At 42.7% G+C, this 9545-nt stretch overlaps 1 protein-coding gene across 4 annotated transcripts in view; it reads left to right on the top strand.

Annotated features, from left to right (window-relative positions):
- The first annotated feature begins 6205 nt into the window (after window positions 1–6205).
- The window catches only part of LOC120896519 (GATA-binding factor A), a 34802-nt gene continuing 31462 nt past the window's right edge, over window positions 6206–9545 (top strand). For all 4 annotated transcript variants that reach the window (XM_040300701.1, XM_040300700.1, XM_040300699.1 and 1 more), the window contains exon 1: window positions 6206–6949. The gene's annotated coding sequence lies outside the window, so the exon portion shown is untranslated. The remainder of the gene's footprint in view (window positions 6950–9545) is intronic.

The raw sequence follows: 9545 nt of genomic DNA, 5'->3' as shown, positions 1-9545 counted from the left end.
GCTTTGGTTCTTTGTTTATTTTTTCTTCTAATTTTTATCCCGCAACCCACCGTCGCTGGTATGCGATGTTGGGGATGTATAAACTGGCTTAAATACGGCTTTGACTTATCAACCGATGCAGCAAGGTGAGATTTATGGTATTTAAAAATGATCTATGCTGTAAAGATTCCTTCAGATGAACCTAGCTATCGGAGTTTATTTATTTTTTAGGCATACGGGCTAAACTAAAAACGTCATAAATCGTTGCAAGTGGTTTCGATTTGAGATGTTTTTAAACACGCGCGGGCATTTTGTAGAGAAATAATCAAGCAATTAAAAATGTAACATATTTTAAGTGTTACGTTTTTTTAAATATTTAAATGATAAAAATTCAATAAATACTAATCCGAAGATGCTTGAAAATGCTTGAAAATGCATATCGTTGTGTAATTTTCAAAATCAGGTACAATCAATTAAGACCATGAATTTATTTGATCAACAACTATTCTAACAATATTATTATGTAGTTTTTATCATATTTTTAATCAAATGCGTTCGACTAATAATACATTTGGATACTAATCAGGGCAATATCAATTTAGATTGGAATGAAGTTATTTATTTGTTTCTATAACTCAAAACCAGTCGAAAAGACGGCTCCAAACGCACCAACCCTGAACTGTGTGGCGAGTTCTAGTGCAGCGCTTGTTGATCGTAAAACGTTTTACAGCACACTTATGCCTGCCGTAAATGGGACTTGAAGAGACAAACCTTCTATTGCTGTCCAATTTCAATCGATCCGGACGGACGATCCTCTCCACCTTAACGAGTATGCAGCGCATACACCCGAACGGGTCTATTGCTACGATGAGTTCCTGAAGCGCAGCAAGCAACGAGTACCAGTTTATGGACAGTTAAACGTTTCAATTAATATTTATGGTCAAATAAAGCAATAAAGCTCGCGCTGGCGAAGGTACACATAAATATTAATAGAACCTGATAGCGCCATTGCGTGCTGGTGGTGGTAGTAGTGGTGGAAGTTTCCCTGGTCAGCCCTTCCAGTCAGGAGCGGAGAAGTTATATTAAATGAAAAAAAAAAAACTCACACACAAACACTCTCTGAGCTAAGCGTCCTTTTTTCCACGTTGTTAATCAAGCACGATTGCACCCAGCGTTGGTCAGCCCTTTCCAGTTGGCTTGAGTGGCTATGTGTGTATGTGTTTCATTTTCAATTCTGAAGTGGTGGACGATTCATTCGGTTGGATTTGAGGTTGAGCTTTCACATTCGAATGTTTAATTCGACACCTTAATAAAGTTGTTGTATAAGTGTAGAACTTATGGGTGTGAGCGAGTCATTCGGGCGAGCGTTGGATAAGATATCAGACATTCGGTGGGTAAGCAGGGGCAAGCGTAGTGCAATTGCAAACGCACGTGCAGCACGATGAATGATTTTAATTGACCTTCTGTGGATGGCTAATAATGTTAAGTTATTGTATAATTACAGGTAAAGATAAATGAATCACGCTTTGCTGATAGAATGCAACGGTCAACAAGCATTTGCAAAGACAGCAAGATTCACAAACAATCAGCAAACATGACATGTATGATTTAAACATTTAAAGCCATTAAATGAACATGAAAATGAAAACGAATAAAAAAAGAATGTTTTAGAAATGTGAAACAGAGACGCGAACTACATGAACAGTAGAATGATTTAAGCATCACAAAGAAAAATGAGGTTAAATGATGTAAGCCACTCTCATTACCTTGGCCATTGTAATGGTATAATTGAAGAAAACGGGAAACTTGAAAGCACTGTCACCGTCATAAAAAAACGCACCTTTCTTCAGCCATTGTGTTTTTCCACCTCTTCAGCTTTCCTCACCACCAATCACCCCCAGATCATCCCCAGAAACCGCACACAACCTCGGGGGAAATGTTTTCCATCTCATTACTTTCCCTCTTTTCCGTTTTAATGCCACCGTGCATGATAAGAACCCATTTTATTACCGCCATTAGGCTTTGACGATCGGGGTACGTGATGGGTACGGAGGTCTTCACGTTCTACGGCGCTGTCCGCCAAAGGTCCGCTCGTGTCCCGCCAAAAAGAAAAGCCAAAAGAAGACTCCCGCTGCACAATGGTTGCGTGGCGTAATCGTTCTCTTTTTAGCCCACCGGCCGAACGTAAACCCATAATAACGCTAAGCCCACAAGGCACACGACGCATCCCCTGCTCCTTTTTGGTGGGCTGTGGCCCGTTCGAACATCCGAAGGGAGGCCTATTTTACGATCTATTTTGTTGGGTCGTAAAAGTTCAAAAATAGAAAGGCTTTCTTTCCCCTCTGTGACGATGTGCGGGTTTGCTCGGGTTATGATGCTGCGAGAGAGAGAGAGAGGCGTTCATTGGAATGCGCGGTGCGAGGCGGTAGTTTGAGTGTTGGTTGCTGTAGGACGATTCTAGCACACAATGGCGTGACCTGGTGGAAGAAACAATCGTGAGTTCGGTATGGTGGTCAAAACAAGGAATCCACCAGCGAGCCAAATCAGTTCATAAAATTAAACCGCACATTGTTTCGCACTCGTAGTCACATTGTTTCCATGAAGTTGGGTTAGGGCCGGTAAGCCAGTCCCTGAATCGGCAAACGGTTAAAGAATCGAGAATTAAACAAAACGAATCTTTGCTTGCAAACAATCGGGGCTTATTTTTCGGGGTAGTTTACTTACGTACTCTTTCTCCCGTTCAACTCTATCCCGGTAAGTCGATTTTATGGCAACTTATCGAAGAAATGTGAACCGTCATGATAAAAAAACGCGTAGGAGGGCCATCATAAAACTGGCGCCATAAGCTTGGGAGGCCTGCCTTTGGGAGAGGTACGCATATCTACGCCCATACAATAGCAGGAGCGTGTGCAAGTGGGGGCTGTGCGTATTGGGCGTGCGGCAGGCCGATTGGATGGAGTTATCGGTAAATAAAACCAAAATTTAATTGGCACCGATACCGGCTGGCACTGGCCATAAAAGCACTGTGCGCGTTGTTAATAAAGCTGCTACCGGCCGCGAAAGTGCAGCAAACGTTGAATTAAATGCAATGGCCAGAGCTACCTAGAGCGAGCGTTGGTTGCTTGAGCCAAGGGTGTAATGGAAAGGAGTGGTACGATCAGCGTCGATCCGATGGCTGCTGATCGTGATGTTGTGTATGTGTGTGTGTGTGTGTGTGTTTTTGTTTGTATGGATGGAGTTTCTTTACTTTGGAAAGGTGTATGTGGTTGCCCTTTTGCTGCGGACCCTTGCACGTTCGTATCACAAAACGAGTAAAACTGTATTTACCGCGAAGGATTAGATTAGTGTGTGATTTGAGCCGGATTTCGGATTAATAAATCATGCAACTACGGTGCGGTGGTGTGGCATCACTGTGGCGACAGCAAGCGGTGGCGTTGAGTACATAGTCACCGATACATTAAGCGAACATTAAAATGCTTTAAGGTGTGTAAAAGTAGGGGGCGCATAAGAAGCGCTTGCAACACAACCACATACACACACCCAGAGCTAATAGATGGTTGCGAATAGGAGCGAATGTCCGTGGAAGCTCCCGCTGTGTGTTGGCTGTGTGTTTGCAATGGTGAATGAAAGCCGTTTGCCATTTAAAAAGTGGTTTGGTAAGAAAACGTGTGTAGAAAAATGTGTGAAATATATACTTAAATTTAATGATTGTATAAAAACATGAGCATCGAAGGCCTTAATTTGTTGGTTGGTTTGCTATTTAACAGGCTACATCTTTAGTTTTTTAAACTGTCTTTAAAATCGAAGAAGTTATGCTAAACATATGTGTTTTTAATCTATTACTGGAAGTTTTCAAGCTCATAGCGTTTTCGTAGAATGTGTGAGACCTTGTGTCGAAATGTCTTACATCGTAGATGCATTCAAATCGAGTGATTTGATCTGTAAGGACGACATAAAGGTACTCACATTGGCTAAAGTGGTAGTGTCGTACATTACTGCAAAAAGATTTAAATTGTTCGACTATTTTATCAACGTTCAGCCAGTGTTTTTCATTACTGGAATAAATATATTATTTCATATTGTTGAATACAACTCTTACGCTCCTAGATTATCACTACTTGAACTACGAAACTGGACATATCAGGAGGTACTGCTGTTCCACGAATTTACAATCTTTCCCTTTTTTGTTCAAGTCTCATCACGTCCGATGGAGTCCATCGCAAGTAGAATAATGACTGTTCAATGTATAACATCATAGGAATACAATTAGTCATTAGTTTTGATTATAACCCAAAGTCACAGCCAGATAACGCATTAAAAGCAAAGGCAAGCGTACATAGACCACAGTTGTTGCGTCATAAGTTCGAATGTGACTAACATTATATCTTTATCAAAATCGCTATCTATAAACTTGTGTTGTTTAATTATACACAAACAATTTATATTTAGGTACATTTAAGGCGATTGTTTCAAAAATTAAAGTTAAAATAATTAGAGATGAAAAGTGAAAACGTTTGCTTTGCTATAGAACGTTTGTTTTTCTTGAGTTCATTCATAGAATGCAACTCTTCGCAATCACCTACTTGCAAAGGACATCCCATTAAGTATAAGAATTATGGGTTACCACCACAGATCCGGGGCTAATTTCACGCTGGCTCAGCGTCAGTGTGGCGTGATCGCCATTGGTTTGGGATCGGGAGGGATCGTTAGAAGCCATGTATATCTACCAGCAAAGACTTCAGTCAAGGCAACAAAAAATCATCAAAATAAGGAAGTATACCTTTGCGTAAGAAAGGGACAGCATACTAAATGAAAAAAAAAAAACGCATTCAGGAAGGGACCGCAGCATGTCGCCAGCATTGGGTTGGTGTCTGTAAAAAAAGAAACCCCAGAATGGTTACGCAACGTACGCATTCCATGGTGCATCGCCTAGGAGCCAGACCAATTCATTCGATCAGGAGGTCGCTCAGGTGGATATGGACGCACGCAACGCAACGCAATGTCCGGGCCGGGCAGCATTTGGAAAGGCCCTGCGCCCCGAGGCGCCTTAGACGCCGTAGGTTGGGATTTTATGTGACAGTTTTATGTGTCTATTGTCTGCAATCTGACTTTTGGGATCGATCACGTTAAAGAAAAAGGGGCTGATTGTGGGACGCTTCTGGATGGCGCCTCCCGGTAGTTGGTTAGGCGACGCGTGGATTTAGCATGCCCGTTCTAGCAGCTTGCGTCCGCATGCGCTGTGTGTTTGGGTTGGAGATCTATGGTAACCTACCGGACAGACACGATGAATGGAAGGCTTAGCTAGATAGATATGATATGGAATTAGTTTGATGTAGAGCTGTGCACGCATTTTAAGCTAACAGGTTGAGTACAGCGCAATGTCATTGCTTTCTGTTTGGTATGTAAGCGTTGCCAACAAACAATTGAAAGCATTTGACCAGCAAAGTAACAGGGCAGCTCATATGCTTTGTTCTATTCCATTAGGAGCATAAATTACATGCAAAACTATCACAAGGCAGCATTTTTGAGCGATTGAAATAGAGACATGAAAGACTTTCTTCCATCAACGCCCGGGAGGGGTATCGGTCGTGAGATATGGTAACGAGTCGGAAACAGAGTGGTGCCGATAAGACACAGGCGTATGACACAGCTCGTATGTGCTCTGATAACACGAAAACCTGCCCGCAGAACGAAAGTTTTGAAATGAATGCTAGAGGGTTGTTTGTTAGGAATTTAGTGTGCTCCATGCGCTTCACATTAATGTATTTTGCTGTATGTGTATGGTAAGATGAATCAACAGTTCATGAGTTGTTTTGAATATTAAACTATTATAATGGGACTCTTTTACAAGTCTATCAATTAAAAGCTCATGACAATTGCCCCCATTACTCGGTAACATGACTTTTATCGATATAAAATTTCAAAAATCTTAAAAGTTTTTTTTAAAATTAAAATGTTATCAAAATCTAACACCCATTTGAATGTTAAAAACCCTCCTAATTAAGGTTGCCCCTTTTAACGCGTTCATTTTTCATCGTGAACGTGAAAGAAAATGCTCCTCCAGCACGGGTAGGAAAATTCCAGTTTCTCCCCCTAACACAACCACGCCCTCTTTTTATGCATCCGCCATTTTAGTGCCGTCGCAGCGTGTGAGGCGTGGCCGGTAAAGCATCGAGCAGTCGGCGGTCTCCTCATCAGATGGCGACCAGTTTGCGTTCGTCGCTTGTTTTGAACGGAAGTGCTTGTCGGTGCTGGTTGGTGGTGCGTATTTTTAGTAACGACAAAAGGAAAGGAAGAAAAAAAAAACAACAACAAACAAACGCTATCAGCATTTATCTTGTACTGCACGATAAGGCGAGTAGTAATCTAGTGATTTGCGTTTTCGGTAATTAGTGAGTGGTGTGTGTGTGTGGCAGTGAGTGGGTGAATGTGAAATTCAATTGCATCTCGTGCTGCGTGTACATTTGCATACCATCGATTTGAGATTCACGGGAAGCGAGTGATTGTTAAACAAACTGCTTCTAAGGGTGGTATTGTGGTTTAAGTGAAATTAATAGAAGAAAAAAATCACTATCTGGATGGTCTTAGAACATGTGTGTAAAACTTAATTCAGATTAACAAAAAAAGAGAAAAGGAGCATATAGTCTTTAAGCATCCCTATTTGTGTGGCAAATATTCTGGAAAATCTCAACGCACCAAGTGTTTGAAATTAAGTGCAATATTGTAATGCCTTCGTGCAAGCAAAACAAGTGATCGCAAGAGAGCAATTAAAAAACCCAGATACACAACTTAAATTAGCACTGAAAGGAGTAGAGCCATTGATTGTGGGTTACCGTGTGCTAATCGTCTGCCAATGAATACACAGTAAAGTACGTAATTTAGCCAGCCTTGAGGAAAGTGGAGCTGTCCTTCGGCAGATAGTACCCGTGATTGCCTGTCTGTGTGTGACTGCGTGTCAACAAGATCTAAGGTAAGCAAATTGATTTGTTCTATAGCGAAGGCTAGCGGGAGTATACTGCGCCCCAGAGGGGATGGAATTAGTGCCTCCCGCAACCCGGTCTATGGTAGCCTTATTTACGATAATGTGGCTGAAGTGAATACTTTCGCTGTACCTTCCGCGCACGGACCCGTTCTTTGCAACGTTGTTGGGGACACTAAGTACATGACTCCAAAGAAGTGGCATCGTGTCGGAGCGGGTGCAAACTACCGAACGCGGGGAATGGTGACATGGAATTGGAGTAACCGATAAAAGTGGCACCTTTTTCTAATGCAAACAGTCACACACGCCACAAAGTCTGTCGTACGTAAATCATTAAATTTAATGACTCCAATTAGGGGACGGCAATCAAATTGTGGCAGTAAGACCCGATGGCTTGGTGGCGGATCGAGTCGGCTATGGACAGGGAGAGCCGGAATGGCCGCTGTCATAACTGGATGGCCGAGAGGGGGCTGGATCATAATCATCACGGTGCTACTAATAAATGAGCGCACGAAGGAGGAACGAGTCTACTTTGTTGTTAATTGTAAAAAAAGATTCCAATGATTAGGGGTAATAGAAATGCTCAAGGATATTAGATGGCAGAATACTAAAAAATCGATTTACCCATTGGAATAAAAATGGAATCAGATCATATTTTCTTGCTGTTTTATGAGTTTGTTTATAAGACAGAGAGGACTTGTTTGAACTATTGGCCGGGCGGGACAGGTTGCGATCAAGACACAAGATACGGAGGATACATTTTATACGAAAAGAACGTTTTTGTTGCATGGAAGTCATACAACTATTACACATTACACTATTTTCGATCCCTAAACCTCGGTCAATAACATTGTCACACAAACAGCAAATCGATTCATTCATATATCATTGAACCTTTGTCGGAAGATTTGTACGTGACAAACCGATCAAGCGAAGGAACCGACGTGGAAGATGCTATTGAACCGAGTACTACAGCTGAAGGCTTTCAATCGCTTCCTTCATTCATCCACTGGCACATGCACAAAGAAGAGAAAAAAAACACAAACCACAGCCAAAGGGAATGAGAACAAAATCCGGGAGCTCTCCATCAAACGGACGACCACCGGCGATCGATCTTGCTCGAACAAAAAAAAAAAAAAGGGCGGCAAACTTCTGCCGCAAAAGCGGATCGCTCGTCTGCACACCTTCTTCCCAAAAAGCCTTTAAGTCCAAAATCGTGTATCTAGTTTGGCGGTGAAAATTAGTCAAAATCGTCGTCCTCGTCCTCGCCTGTCGTCGATCGTGCGAGGTGAGCTGCGGGCGAGGATTAATCGCAGCACACCGCACAGGAGAAGGTGAGACGCGCTAGCGGGGCGGAATGTATCACAGCCGCGGTCGGATATTTGGCAACCAGTTCTTGCGGACGCGCGCATTTTCGACCGTTTCCTTCTTTCGCACGCCACCGTGCCGACGAGTGATCTTGCCGGCGGATGTTGTCACCGACGATCACCGGGCTCTTACCGTCAGTTAGTCACCGAACCGACCAACCGGTGCTGACCACTTTGCGGTTTCGGTTTGCTGTGACAGTGTGCTGACACACTGAAGCCGATTGACGCTTAATGCTCGTACGCATTCTTTCCACTTTGTAGGCCGCCTATTAAGGGATACGCTTCTAAGCGAGATGTTACCGATGAATGAATGAACTGTTGAATGAGTTTCGCATGAATGGGGGGATAAATTAAGAAAAAAGTATCGCTGTGAAAAAAGCGTATTGTAATATTTCATTGAAATAATGTTCGTTTCTATACAACAACAAACCAGCACACATTGGAAGGCCGCTGTGAGATCACTAAATTATTTTTGTATGCCCCCTGGCTGATCTAATTCCACCAAATGTGTTCACTAAAGGTGTGCCCCGAATCGATACCCCCTTCCAGGGAGTCGCAAAACTGTTAAGTAGTTTGTTTTGTGCGAAACCAGAAAAAAGCCGCTACTCAACCTTAGACGGACTGCATCATAACCTCCACCACCACAAATCTGCCCCATTGGTCTGTGTAGGTGGTAGACGACTTTATGGAACCTTTTTGTTTGCTGCTTTACTACATCCTCACCATCATCATCGTCATCATCATGATCATCATCATCGTGCATCAGATATTCCACTTAAAGTTATGCTTTATTTCCAACGCATCAATGCACTAATGGATTTGGCTCATCGTTTGAGAACCTACGGCTCATCCTGGCTGAGTTGAAGCTGAACAGGGGCAGAGAGGGAAAGACGTTTGGTGAACGAAAAAAAAAAAAACGAATAAACTGGTTGCTGGATCAATCAAACCGATCCGGAGATCTCTGAGATCGTAAAACTTTTTTACGACTGTTTACATTATTATCTGCGAGATCACAGGGTCCGGACTGTGTGTGTGTTTGTATATATCCAGCACCAGGTGAACACCGCAAACGCGCAAAGGTGTGAACAGAGGCAACGCTTCGCGGGGGTTTGGAACGAATAATGTTGCGGAAATGTCAAAACCCTGGGGCGCTGTTGGCATTTGTAGATCGAGAATAGGCTAGTGGCGAGTTTTGCGCATCTAATAAGATCGAGCCATTA

Source organism: Anopheles arabiensis, chromosome 2, assembly GCF_016920715.1.
Source record: "Anopheles arabiensis isolate DONGOLA chromosome 2, AaraD3, whole genome shotgun sequence".
In the NCBI taxonomy this organism is placed as follows: domain Eukaryota; kingdom Metazoa; phylum Arthropoda; class Insecta; order Diptera; family Culicidae; genus Anopheles; species Anopheles arabiensis.
This window is presented reverse-complemented; position numbering and strand designations above follow the sequence as displayed.